At 42.8% G+C, this 2,013-nt stretch overlaps 1 pseudogene; it reads right to left on the reverse strand.

Annotated features, from left to right (window-relative positions):
• The window catches only part of LOC102817772, a 6,010-nt pseudogene extending 5,627 nt beyond the window's left edge, over window positions 1-383 (reverse strand).
• Between the last annotated feature and the right edge of the window lie 1,630 nt (window positions 384-2,013).

Here is a 2,013-nt window from a genome sequence, read left to right on the forward strand (position 1 = left end):
GATGGATTGGCCAAGTGGCAGCATCTATGGACTCAAGTGTGGCAACAGTAGTGAGATTGGTCCAGGATCGGGCAGTGTTTCATTCTGCTCTGCATAGGGTCTCTATGAGTTGGTACCAACTTGATGGCACCTAACAACAACAACAACAACATCAGTAGGTGGTTTGAACATTATAGGAGTTATTATATATTCATGGACATAACAAGTTGTAGACAGTACTTGCTTTAGGGGAGGCTTGATCCAGTAGCTTACATAATGATACAAGCACCTGCTTTCTTTCTTTTCCTCTTCTGTAATCCCATAGTGTCAGCATCGTCCACAGATTCTACCCAGATGTCCTTTGGCTGCTGCAGGTCCTGTTCTCTCAAAATATTTATCTTCATGTCATGCCATCCAGGAGAAGAAAACAATGTCTTCTCATTTTCTTATGTAAACACTGGGATTCATTCTTTGTTAGAGACCTGGTTTCAGTCAGTTGCCAGTTTCTGAATGAGTCCCTGGCCAGTAGATGAGACCCCTGGACCAGAAAGTTCTCCAGAGCCAAACATTTTCTCTATAGCTCTTTTTTTCAGATGCCACATAATTTCTCATCTCTCTCCTCTTGACATCTCGACATCATTCATTCTCTCTTTCTACACATCAGCTTTCTGTATTTCTCTATAGATGTGGTGGAAATCCTCGAGCTTTCATAGACTCATTCTAAGATAGGACAGTCTGACAGATTCTCCTGCCCCAGCTTTGAAGCCTAGGAGAAGTAGATTCAGTTTTTGCTCCTGGTATCATCATGTGTGCTCACAAATTTCAGAGTCACTTATGCAGACATGGCAAAAGGGGGCCACCACCTGAGTTGGAAATAGGATCAAGACAATTTTCAGGGACTTTAAAGACATCCCAATAAGTATATACAACCTGTGGTCAATGGGGAATGGTACTTCCACACCCTGATCTGGAGACCTTGGAGGAAACCTCTGACTCAGTGGACTCAATTACATGTATCAATTTTGACTCTTTGGTTGCAAGGGACAGAAATAACTCAAGTGTACATTTAATATATACCCCCTCCCACACACATGTATTTAATATGGACTCCTGGTGTGACTCTGTAGAATCAGCACTGGACTGCAAACCACAAGGTCAGCAGTTCAAACCCATCAGCTGCTCCTTGGAATCCCTACACAGGGTCACTATGAGTTGGAACCAAGTCGATGACACTTAACAACAACAACAATATATACAGATATGCATGTTTGCGTGTATATATCTTTACCCTGTATATACCTGACAGAAAAACAACAAATGTCCATTCTATTTTGTTTTGTGCTTCTTATAAGAAAAGCTGTGTAAATTCTCCAAGTATCTATTTCATGTTGTCTTAAACTCATACTTTTGCAATAAATACCATCAAGACGAACTGAATTAAATACAGAATACAGCTTGTACCATCTGCAGCCCTCTACTTCCTCTCTTGGTCCAATTTGAGAACAAACACATACATACCGAACCACAAGAGTGCTACTGATTTAGCACAAATTAAATAAAGCAACATGTGGGATGTCGATGCTGAGCCTCCAAGGCAGGACCCAACACACCTGCTTTTGAGCAGGGACTAGCCCTGTGCTCAACCACTAACTACCCCCGGCCAGACGCAGGGTTGGCACAGTTCCCATGTATTGTTGTTATTAGTGCCATCGAGTTGCTTCCGACTCATAGTGACCCTGTATAGCGTCTCCAAGGCTTTAAATCTTTACGGGAGCAGAAAGCCTCATCTTTCTCTCATGAAGAGGCTGGCGGGCTCGAACCACTGACCTTGTATTTCAGAGCCCAGTGCTTATTATATGGAGCCAGCACGCTCCCTTGTGTTAAGTAGATTCTAATACAGTGGTTCTCCTCCAGGACAATTCTTCCCTGAAGGGGACTTTGGACAATGCCTAGAAGCATTTTGGGTCACCATGACTATGGCTGGGAATTGGTGTTAATGGATTTTAATGAATAGAAGCCAAAGATGCTGGCAAG

This window comes from Chrysochloris asiatica, unplaced genomic scaffold (genome assembly GCF_000296735.1).
Source record: "Chrysochloris asiatica unplaced genomic scaffold, ChrAsi1.0 scaffold00078, whole genome shotgun sequence".
Classification (NCBI taxonomy): Eukaryota; Metazoa; Chordata; class Mammalia; order Afrosoricida; family Chrysochloridae; genus Chrysochloris; species Chrysochloris asiatica.